At 40.8% G+C, this 12,353-nt stretch overlaps 1 protein-coding gene across 1 annotated transcript in view; it reads left to right on the top strand.

The window, feature by feature from the left end:
• LOC126864723 (E3 ubiquitin-protein ligase MIB1) overlaps window positions 1-12,353 on the top strand; it is a 346,017-nt gene that overhangs the window by 214,728 nt on the left and 118,936 nt on the right. The window lies entirely within an intron of this gene.

Raw genomic sequence — 12,353 nt, 5'->3', positions numbered from 1 at the left:
AGATTAAATAAAGAAGACTTCAGACTATAAAACAAACGAGGATGGGAGCAGCAGACTTAATTAAGCGATCAAACTTTGCTTTTATTATCTTTCCCCGTCCACTATCGAAACTGATGCATTTTCCAATTCTCCCTACAAGTCGTAAAAGTTTCATTTCCCCTCTCGTCAAAATAAAAAGAGAAAACTATCGTAGTATAGCAGAGACGAAAGAAGTTGCCTGTCACAGTCATGCGATTCCATCCAATGGAGGAATTAGTTCAAATAAAAACGTTCCCGCGGAGATAAAAGCGAGCGCGATCAGCCGCGAAATAAAATATGCAAATGGGTTGGTGAGATCGTCTCTGGCGGAGTGTGGGGCATAAAATCCGGTCGGTCGGATCGATAAGGAGGTTCGCGGTTCAGAAATTAAAAGAACACACAGCTGGTGGATAGATGAACTCGATGGACCAGGAGAGGATCGAGGAAAGAACGATGCACGAAATGGCGACGAAGCTTCGGCAATATGGCGCAGAGGAGAGCGCGAGTTCAATATCGGTTCGTATACAGACGAGCACACGATCGGAAACGTGGCTGCGCTTGTAAGCACGTATAATCACGTACGTGTACGCCCACGATACGTGCAGACACAGTTGCTTCTATTGTAATGTATCGTGGCGATTACTGAAGAACGTAAACTGCTGCTCTGATGAGAGTCACGAAGCATGGGGGAGGGGCAGAGGTTGAAAAGAGGCAGGTAGCTCCGGAGCAAAAGTTATTGGCTGTGTTTCTTCTTAGCGCCATCCAATATCAAAGTTAATATTGCCGGCAACAACTCCTTGAGCTCGCAGCCCTCTGGCCCGTGTGATTAGGCTAGCTTCGATCAACCTGCAGAGTTTTCCCGAACCCATCAACCGAGATGAAAGTTTCGTGTAGGTGAACAGGACTCTAGACTAGGCTCTCTCTAGCTTCTCTATCGGTTACGTCTATATCAGGAAAATCTTCCGAGTTACTGTTTTTCCAGCGGTAGCTTCTGCTCCTAGCCGCCAGTTATTTTGGTTCCCGGGCAATCGATCATCCTATTGGATCGACTGTATCTCGGAGTTTAATAATTTCATTATTCCGAACGCGATCCAGTCGCGATTATTACTTCCAGAAGTGTGTTTCAATGAGACTAGTATATAATTGGCCAAATGTATTTTTATGACGAAGATGGTGCATATTTAATTAGTATGATAAACGACTACAGTTAATAGAGGACATTTCGTTGAGTTATGTAATTGATACTTGCCTTCCTCTCAAAATATATAATATGTAATATATAATATATTAATGTATAATTAATATATATGTGACAGGTATATAATAACTGTATAAAAATAAAATAGTATAGTACGTAATTAACACAATAGCTCTGACAGATAAAATAGATTTTAGATAAGAAAGAAAAAAGATATAAACCCTCAGCGCTTATGATACTTTAATTCGTTTTAAAACGATTTGCTGATCATATCTAAGGGAAAACTGTGTTGAATACTTGTAACAAGCTTACCAACTCGATTTGTTACGCCACATGATCATTTTTTATTCCGCCTGTTGCTCATAAATTATCGCGCAAGAAGTTATACCCATCCCCACCTATCCGGTTTTACAACTCGTCCTACCCCATATATCCTCTTACGAACGATCACGAGCACCCCTAGTCGGCCATATTTCTTGCGTAGCCGCGATAACGATATTTTCGTAGTTTCGGCAAAACATTCCTCCGGGACGACGAATACGGCGGCAGTTATAATGAGAAACCATAACCACGTAACAGAACTATGCCACACAGAGCCACTAGCAGTGCCTTATGTTGCGACTTACGTTAGGTACGTGCTTACGGCTTACCATTACGATCGCAGCTTAAGACACGGGCTGAGCTGAGCGCGAGAGAAACCAGCCACGTTTATCAAGAAACAGTCCTTGCAACAGCTTGTTCCTAATAATCTCCCTAATTTATCAGCTGCGCTGCGTACGCTAGGATTTGAGGTTTCGGCTGTTAGGTGACTCGATAAATCGTCGTATTCCGAACTACTTTCACTCGCTCTCTTGCTCGCTCCGCAGTGCTACGCAATTTATATCGTTCTACGAGGACGAACGACGCGGTTGCGCCGACTGAGATTGCGTGGGAATTTATTTTGCACACGCTTCGTCGCCCGTCGAGTAATGCGAAAACTTGGTGGCTCGCGAAGGGCGATCGAGACGCTGTTAAAAAATGTCAAAAGTTACCTCTCGAAATCGTTTCCTCTATCTCGTTCCCCCTCGTACCATTCGAATCTCTCTCGGTATTTTGTTTCCAGATTTATGGAACACTTTGGGTTACTACGTTGCTGTGTTCGTTCACGTAACACCGCTGTTCTAACTAAGAATTTTAGAGTAAATAAATTGTTTAGAATCGAAAAGAATAAAAATTAAAGCGAGAAGCTTGAATGTAGTAGATGGAAACGTTAATGTAGCAACCTATCGCTAATACGATAATTGTTGTTTTCTTATGAAATGCAATTCCTAAAAACAAATTTTGTTCTATAGCTACTTATCACACTACGTAATTTAACAAACATTTACGAAAAGTGTTTTTACTTCTACTCTAGAAGAAAGTCTCGAGGTTTTAATTAGTAGATTAACGCGTTCTTTGCACGCCTGTTTTACGTTAATTATCACGAGTAAGTAGCTAATATTTATAGGAATCTAAATCTTTATCCGTACTATTTATAACAGGAACTATATTTTGGATATCGTCCATGTTTGTAGATATTATACGCGTCATACGCATACTCTGTGCATCTTTGCATTTCCAAATTAGCCATTAACGCATAGATGTGCAATCTAGTCATGAAACTTTGCTTCCAAATTTCTCGATTTTTAGTTCACACGGAGTTTCATGCTAACTTATTAGAAATTCTATAGAAATCATTCGGCTAAGGATCATTTTTCTCTATCCTCGAAAAGACGTCATCGAAATTCGAAGACCTGACCTTTCGCAATCGAGAAAATAGCCATTCGACTTTGAGAAAGACCAGTGTCATCGATAGTTCTTCTACCCGGAAGCCAACTTCAAACGACCGAACTTGGTTTCCTGCACTGCGGACGAGCTACAAAAACCAACGGAGAGTTTTCAAAATTCACTGCACATATAAAGGCATTCTGCGAGTAGAAAGTCAGCTCGTTAAATGCTACTCTGTCTGTAACTCGATTCCTCCGGGCGATGTCAGCTCATCGAATACTCGTGAGGATTCTCGTTGTCCCTCTTGAAGGATATCGCGCGTAGGTGTGCACCGTGATAATGTAAAACGAAAGGGAAGAAAGTCTGTGACGAAGAGCGAAGAGAAAGGGAGGGAGGGGAACGTCACGAAGGATGTCTCGGCTGAAGGAGAAATGGCGAACGAAGGCAGAGGGAGGCAGACTATCTAAACACGGCGGAGTGGCTCGTGATGAATCACCAGTAGTCTTAGCCAAGCGCTGCGCCTCGGCTAGCTGGCCTCAGCAAAGACTGTGATCCCTGTCGACGATCACTCGAATGCACTTCGAAGAGCTATCTGGCCGTGATAGCGATAACAACTTTGCCACCCAGCGTGTGCGCCCAGGGAGAAAGAGAAGGATCCCGCTGTGCCATTTAGGTGCTATATGGCCTCTTTTCGAGCTGCATCGGGGTAAAAGTTAGGTGTCGGCTAGTTTCGCACCAACCACCGCCACCATGGATTCTTTTACGAGAAGCCGTTACGCGGACGAATAATAGGTTGCTTTAGGGACACGTACGCCCGATGTTTGTTCCCAATTTGCCCTGTTCATGGGCTGTGGGGTTTGTAAACGACATAATTATTGTTATGGGCGGGCTTGCAGCTTGCGGTGCCAGGAATGGTTATTTTCGATCCCTTGGAAAAATTGCTATGGACAAAGAGCCCTGTATATTTGCTCGAGAGGCGTAGGTAGTTTGCGTAGGGTGGTTGATGCTACTTTGTAAGACCTTTTCTATGGTTCAGTTGATGCTGCGTAGATGCGAGTATAAAGGGCGTATTGTATAACGAAAAGAATTTTTATGAAATTGTAATGCTTCGCCGTTTATTTCTTCCGTTGATATTGGAAAGTTCTTGGAACAGGTTTTCAAACCTACATAGGACGGACATCTGATCGATAATTAGAATGGAAGACACCACGTGGGAAGAACGTGATACGGAATTTTCAAATTCAGTGCGCTATTGTTAATCGATTCCATGTCGCCAAAACTGTCGTTTCGTTTGGTTGTAGGATTAAATGTGTTTTTTGCTTGTATATTGAATATGTTAAAAACGATATTGCAATGTTAAATTTATACTTGATCGTTTATAAAATTTCATAGACTTATCATTTTTAGGAATGACGTCAGAATCGAATAATCGACGAAAACGGACTTGTCATATTTTTCTTGGGTGATTTTTAATTAGCGAATCAACTTTTAAAGCCACGAAACGTGCAACGTTTATTAAGATTCGGTTAATAAATATAATACACGTATTTCAGGTGGCATTTTGTTAAAAGAATTCATTTTTATCCTCAATTTGTAATTGTTGGAGTTTTCATTTTGACTTTAGAAATTAACAAAACATTGTCAAGCAAATCCATAAACAGCATCGATCAAATTTTCGACGTTCGATAAATCTTGTCATAAAATTACTAATCACCGAGCAATGGCAGCCAATAATCTTTTTCCTGATTTTTGGTGAATAATTATCGACATTCAAAGCGGACGAAGTTGGAACGGTATCCAGTGAAAGAGTGCGTAAGAGTGCGTATCGTGTATTCGTACGACGAAAGTTATATATTCGCCATATTAGAAGTTTTCATTGAAATTGAAAAAGTTTTCATTGCAACGGCGTAGAGAGTGAAAATAGCGTATTCGCTAAGTTTAAATTGGTCGCACCTTCAGCGTGGAAGGGATCGTATTATCACGCAGCGAGCCGATAGTTTCAAATGAAAATGTGCAAGAAGATAAAACCGTGCTAGCAACAGTAAGCGCGCAAATGAAGACGGAAAAGAAAGTTTATTCCCGTGGAAAACAATGGATTTCAAGATTTTCGTAGAGGAGACAGCTTTCGTCACCCATTTAGAACCCCTTGAATCAGCTGGTGTTTCAAAGAGAACGAAATTAAAATTCATTTCCTCAATCTGCTCTAATTGCGTCAAGTTTCGCTACTATTCGCCAATTCATTTATTTCCTTCTGATTTTCAAAGTTTCGCAATTAAAGGAAGTCGTTGCAACGCAGATGTACTGTGATTAAAAAACAACAAAAGATTACAAATAGACGATTATTCACGAAATATTAAATTAACGTAGAAAATCTCAAGATCGTATACATTTCAAATTTAAAAAAAAACGTGGAAATAAGCAAATCTTTCGTGTCAAATCCTCGAATACGCGTGTACTAAAATTTTGTCATTCGAAATAAAATATTATCTCCTTATACCTTCGGACTAGAGATATTCCTTTTGCTGTATCGATCTAAACTCAAATACCATAAATATTTAAATAATTTTTTCAAAATGTACACATATACAAATATACATATTTAAAGTGTACAATTTGTGAAACTCTAAGTTGAGTAGTACAGCCCAAGCATATAGCCACCACGGTATAAACGTTTATCTCTCATTGAGTTAGCATGGCCATACTTAAATTAGAGAAGGGCAATAATATCGATAGAGTCGGTGATACAAAATTGAAGCTATCTTTTGAAATATTCTAACGTTTTGTAGTATTCTAAAGTAGCGTTCTAAAAATACGTAGAAATAACATTTCTGCGATATAAATCTTTTCCTCGATGTGTAACACTGTTCGCAACGAACGTTTCGATCGACGACACGACCACGTGGAACGCCACGTCGTTTTTAAAACGGGAGACATGCTCGAAACGACGCTGTTCGATAGCACAGAATATCAAGATATTTCCTCTCTCACGGTTTGTTGTCAGCCAATTTAATCAACTCGAACGGAATGAACGAAATGCCTCGCCTTTGATGGAGAGACTGAAAATTGAAACTGTACCACTTAATGATTTATTCATTCAGCTTACCTCGCTGACCCTGTATCTCTTTTCACGGACGAACAAGTGCACAAAGCAAAGAGGGTACGTAGAAATAATGAGAATCCATGGATAGAAGAAAGTTAATTAGTTACAGAACGAAAAGTTTCATTTTAGCTTGGTATTGATCAGTTCTATCAATCTCATAATAATTTCTAAGCAACTCTAGTCGCTTGTGAAACGAATCAAAACGATACCGGTGTGAGCTACCATTTATCTAGCTTAAAGAGTATATTTTATCGGCGTCAAAAAAATATGACTATCGCGCGACTGACAAATACGTATTGGAAAAAAAAAAAAGGAAAGTTTCAATGATAGTGAAACGTAATGGAAGGGATAAGTTCGGAAAACGGACACGCCATTTATCAAACCCGCGTGATTTGTTATGACACGAACGTGTCAATTGTGATTCATCACGTTAAAACTCTAGAATTTTTTATTTCTAATGCTCGGTCAATTGATAGCAAAAGTGTACTGTGGCAAACATTCTCTCAAAACCAACAAGTTCTTTCTAATATTTAAAAAAGAGTACAGAAGATGTACTATTTACATAATATTAGTAGAATTTAATGATTAATTAATTAAAAATCTTTTTTATATTAATATCCATATGATCGTATATGAATAAACTGATAAATATTGAAAATGATTTCATATCGTGTAATATATTATTACATTAAAAAATTAATGCGTATGCTTACATAATCTTATCGTATCTTAAAATTGTATAAATTGAAGGATTTTTATTACAACACTTTAACGATGTAGTTCAAAATTAGTACGCGAAAGTAGCAGTTAAATAAATTACATAAACCTGTGAACGTCACAGATAACAATACACAAGTAAATGCAAATTTATCGGCATAAATTTGAAGCTACACCGAAGATCAGGCAAATATACTTACAACTAAATCGAACATCCTAAAGGAATTCGCTGAACGTGCGCTAAGCGGATCGCGCATTCCATCAAAAGCGAATATCTTCGGCCGAGAAGGAGTTTTAAACGGCCGTAACAGTTCGTATAAATCGTATAATTGGTTTCTGACCGATCTGAACGCTGGTAGTCCATTGAAATTGAGAGAGAGGAAGAGAGATAGAGATTGCTGGCGTTCGTCGAGTGGAGGCGGCGATCCTAAACGCGAGATACGTAGCCCATATAAAACCGACCCCGAGGATGGTTTTCGTGAACGAAGGGGGATGTTGGGCCATTCCGGACTGACATACGAGTATTACCCCACGGCATAATTGCCCCGTAACTCAGCCAACAACCCTCAGCGACTGTTCTAATAACGATGATACCGTTGCTCTCCGACCTGGGGCATTTTTAACTACCGTGAATTTGGTTAGAACGTAACACGTGCTTCGACCGTTCACCTGCCTCTCTCGCCTCGTCTCACGATTTAGCGGAAAACGTTGAGCCGCCTTCCTTGTTCGTTCGACCGAATAAGTCTTGCGTCTTACTCGCTTTCCGGCAGGATCGAGTTGGAAGGGCGAACTTTCGGGAGGAGTAACCGCTTAATGGAAAGCGGAATAGCCAAAGTTCCGACCTTTTTGCCGAAATTATTACGGCGCCAAGTTCGTGGACACTTTTTTCCGGCACGCGTACCGGCAGCCTGCCGCTGGCTCTAAGCACCGACTTGGGGAGAATAACGACACGGTAAAAGCGTCACTGTTCCTTAGGCCGTGCCGCTCCCTTTGTCCTCTTTCTGATCTACTTTCCGATTCGACTGAGATTTTTCTGGCGGCTCTTCCAGGAAACAGATGTTTTTTTTTCTGCTCGCTACCTTCTTGTTTGTCGTTGTGTTTCTTCTCAGCGAGCGTTGATCGTAACTAATGGACACTTAGTGTGCTAGTTCTATGGCTTTTTGCCTTGGGCAAAAATAGAGATTTCGTTGATAAGTTACAGGATTTTTATCAGGGAACAAGAATTTGTTTTATTTTCTTACTCTGAGGACAAATCTTCAAACCGGATAAATATTATGCATGGTTGGTAGTTGTAACACATGTATATCAGGTTCAAAATGCGCGAATAGGAAATAGAAATATAGAAAATGAAGATGATTTCAAAGTATATGTAGATGGTTGGTTAACACATAAGTATCGAGATATTTCGAATGTTTCATTTCTTTTACCGTGAAACAAGTTTGCAGATCGTTTTCAATTTTTCGATCGAGATAGTTTTGAAAGAAACAAGAATACCAGACACGAATTTTTGTTACCCCTTTACGTAGATACGTTTTTTTTGTAGTTCTGTTAGTTTTTTGAAAAAAGTATTCTGCCAGGACGAAATAGACGTATTAAGCACGAAATTGAATCCGTTGCCGATCGACGAGTCGGATAAATGGACCGAAATGATCGTGGAATTGTCTTTTCTGGTGCATCGCGTCGATCGAGCTCCAGTAATCCCGGAATTTTCGGAAAACACACGACAACGCCATCGATCAGTCTCTAGTTAAATGTAACTAGGTCAATGGGCCTCTTTCCCAGTGTCCTGTTTTCCACCGTATTTTGGCCAATCTTCGAAAGTCGTTACGAAAACTTTGAACTTTTCTAAAGTAAAAACCTCGATGTTTTCGGTCGTGTAATTTTATTCCATACGCTACGTTCAACTGGCTTAGTGAACAATTATATAGGCATGTATAGTTTGAAGCTTTATATTTTACATGGCACGAGTATATATGAAATTGGTAAATTATTTCAGTTGCTATTTAATGGATGCGAAGATAATAAGACAGTAAAAATGATATTTAATAAAATTTAGAAGAAAATATTTTTTATTTATTGTCAAGAAATAAATTTTACCGAATTCAAGGTACTATACAGATTTAAGAACTATACGTCAACTTGTATCAAGATGCTTACGAAAAGAAAGAACTAGAGATAGTTGACGGCATAAAAGTGACGCAATTTCTGAAATCATCATATACAAAACATACTCGAGCTTCACAGAAGAAAATTTACAAGCTTTCCGGAACATAGAACCCGGGACATTAAATCACTTTTATCTACGTGCCTTCGACGTATTCCTTCGCGGATCGCTTCCGAACGGAGTACAAATACATCTTGCATACACATCACCTTGATCGATACATGGAAGAAGGTGTAGAAAGGAGATAAAAGAAGAAGGATGCGAGACCCAAGAGTAGCGGATAGAAGGAAACGAGAGGAAGTTAAAGGGAGGAATGAAACGGAAGAAAAGAAAACTTTCATCGGCGAGTGGAGTGGCGGTAACCGCAAAAAAGGAACGTCACGTACGCGGCACCTGACTACCGTCAGGACATATCCAGAGTGCTATCGTTGTCCCTCCTCCAGGAGTCGTTTCCACCCTATCGAGATCACGACGAAAGTACCGCCGCTAGTCGGCTAATTCCACTCGGTTCCTCCCTCAACCCCACCGACCGCCCTTCTGTCCGTCTGCAAAGTATCTTGCTACGTGACGTCGTGGCCCATACAGCCGACAGCAGCGGGAGAAACGGGCGAAGACGACTTGGAAAGATCTGCAGGGAGGACCGCTGGCTCTTTGCTACCTTCCTGGAACCTAACATCGACGGCAGACCCGTTGGACGCGGCCCAAAGCGTAACGAGGGCTTCCAGGCGCGCGGAAAGAACCAACGTTTTACCTTTTAGATACGTGGAACACGGAGACCACCGTAGGTCTTCCCTGGTAAGGAAGTCTGCCTTTGTGTTTCGCTTTGCCGAGTCAAAAGACTCGTTTAAGCTTCTCTTCCTCGCGTTTCGATCTCCCGGCAATAATTATTCGAACGCGAATCGATCCACGAAGCCACACGGTTTTGCAACGATTAACTGTGCTTTCGATGGACTTACGTAAGGCTCGCAAAAATATTTGAATTTGAACACGTGTATAGTACTTGGAAATTTCCTTGCCACTGCGACGAGAAGTTTCATCTTCGAGATAGTGGAATTTCAAAATTCATTATATTCACTCAAAGTAAAAGTACGTTTGACTATTATAGTATGATATATCGGGTGTGTCGATTGATAAACGATATTCTTATTACTCTTTCTACTTTAAGAAATCAGTGGGCGGACCTCGTATACGTTAATGTAACATTTTTTCAAGAAACGGGGAATTACTTTAAAATGCATTTTCCGCGCGTATCGTGTATCGTATCGTGAACTTCTTCGCGGTAAATAACCGCCTTCGCGAACACAGCTCGCTATCTGAAGTTATTCCCTGAACCAATCGCAAGAACAAACACGGTCGCAGCCGGTGGTGAGTTCTTTCCGAGAACTTGCAATCGTTTTAATGAATGTTGATTATAATTCGCCACGTCGCGCAGCTGTCCTAAATAAAGTTCGTTATCGTCGCCGTTCTTCTGTAATATGAATGCCAATGAAAATGTAGAGGGTTATCCTTCGCCGGTGCGGCCCGGCTTTGCCTGTAACGATGTTACTCGAGTTCAGAGACAGGGTTTATTCTCACCGGTGCGGTGAGGAGAACGCAGTGGCCGAGGAAGCTAGGTATCGTGAAGCTTCTCTGGTGTTTTATAAGCCTGATGAATGTGGATTAGACTTCTCAGGCGTTTCCCATTCCTCTCACGGTCGCCCATTTTGTTCCTGTGCCGCTATTTTCCTTCTCGTCTACCTTCTTTCTTCTTCTTTGTCGTCGTCGTCGTCTTCTTCTTCTTCTTCTTCCTCATTTTCAAAGCTTGTTATTCCTCTCTTCGATCATCATCTTCCTTCTCTTACCTCCTCTCTTCTTCTTCTTCTTCTTGCTTCTTTTTATTCTATCCTCTTTGCTCTCCCGTTCATTCGACGCGGGACTCCTTCGAAATTATGCAGATCCAACATCCTTCGTACCGTTTTCTTGCGCCGGTCGGGCGAAAAGCTAATTTTTGCGCTAACCAGCCAGCTTCGAAGATAAATGTTGGCCGACGGCACTCCATTTCAAGGAGGAAGAAGCTGATCGACGTTACTCTCGTTCCGTATTTGAATACCGAAGGTCGTCTGTAATGCCTCTCAGCCAGTTTTCCCGCTGTTCCCGGGATTCGTTTTCTGTGCGCACTCGATCCTGTAACGCGCGCTGTTTCTGCTTTTTTATATGTTCCGTGTAAACTCGCCTTTTAATCATTCGTTGTTGCGCATTCGCGATAAAAGAAACCAAACGGTATTTTTGTTCTCTAAGAAAATCACGTTTACTCTTTCGTTAAAAATACGTCCTTGGTGCATTGTGCGAAGTATTTTGTTTCACGATATTGCGTTTTCCAGTTTTTACAAGTAGAATGTTAAAGGTAGAATGAAACAAATTTTAACGAGCGAAAATTGCGGGAGGACAACGCGAGATTATGTTCTGATATATTTCTAAGGTCAATTTCGCGCAGTCTACCGAAATGTTTATTCGATTCATTTTGTATATCTGGTAAAGTAGAAAGAGAAATATTTAATTTGTAAAAGGAAGTTGTCTTTATGCCAAGGTCCCTGGAACAAGTTGTCTCATTTTTGCAACTCCATTTTCCAGGTGGATATTTTTAGAATTAATCTCAGACGGCTTTATTAATGTTTTGTTGTATTATTACGAATCAAAGTAGGTAAAAGCTCGCTTTAAAAGAAATTAAGTAGGTGACTTGAATTCCTGGTATTCTAAATACGTATTTAAAACACTTTTGAATAAATATACTTGATACTGTTCTTCATCGAACAATTTTTCGTGTCTTGCTGTTTCTTAACATTTTCTTAATTTCTTTCACTATTTAAAGAATACTGTTTTACACTTTCTACAAGTTCTTCCAATTTTCGTACGCCACTATCGAGACAATAGCCTCGACTAATTCTCGAAGAAGAGAAGATCATTTTAGAGAGTTGGAGAGCGTCTCTCTCGTTCGCGGAGCAAGCTCTTCGAAATGTCATTTGGTCGAGAGGCTCGAACCTGAGAGCAAAAACGTAAGATGCAGTTTTTCGAGTGGTGTGCCTCGCAAACTGCTCGACGATCGCAACGTAATTAGCGAGCCGGACGATAATCGTTCTTCCTTCTCCCGCAGCCAAGGCCCGGTTCTAATCTTTCTAGGAAATAACGAGGGAACCGGTATCCGGTCGGATGAAAAATGCTCCTTGAAACACGAAGTGGCCGACACCGGCAGATGCCGGTTAGAACGACTCTCGAGCCAGAAGACAGATGTCAAGCCGTTACGTGAGGTCCCGCTAACTACGTAATTACATCATTCCCGTTCGCTGGACTACTGTCTCCCTTTTGTCTTTCCATCTCACGTGGACCGCCGCTAAAATTACCAAATATCATCTCCCACCTGAAAATGCTGACGT

Source organism: Bombus huntii, chromosome 4 (assembly GCF_024542735.1).
Source record: "Bombus huntii isolate Logan2020A chromosome 4, iyBomHunt1.1, whole genome shotgun sequence".
In the NCBI taxonomy this organism is placed as follows: Eukaryota; Metazoa; Arthropoda; class Insecta; order Hymenoptera; family Apidae; genus Bombus; species Bombus huntii.
The sequence above is the reverse complement of the archived record's forward strand: the minus strand, read 5'-3'. Positions and strand labels throughout refer to the sequence as shown.